Raw genomic sequence first — 318 nt, 5'->3', positions numbered from 1 at the left:
GAATTTTGAATATTTTAGATATATGGAAGGGTGTATAATACTACTTGGCAACTCATCTGCTAAATTGCCATAATCTTGTTTTTTTTCATATTTTTTTCATTTGTTATTTACTTATGCTTTCCAATTTGATACTAAAAGATTAACATTTGTGCAAATATATAATCATTGGAAATAGATATAGATTTATATCGGGAAATGTTTATCACGTAAATACCATACATATGTTCATTATAGAAGTATACATATTTATTATATCTTACGGGCATGCAATCATGCTTCCAACGTTTCATTATCAATAATTGCGGATTAATGTTTGTA

This window comes from Penaeus monodon, chromosome 24 (assembly GCF_015228065.2).
Source record: "Penaeus monodon isolate SGIC_2016 chromosome 24, NSTDA_Pmon_1, whole genome shotgun sequence".
NCBI lineage: Eukaryota > Metazoa > Arthropoda > Malacostraca > Decapoda > Penaeidae > Penaeus > Penaeus monodon.
Note: the sequence above shows the minus strand (reverse complement) of the source record.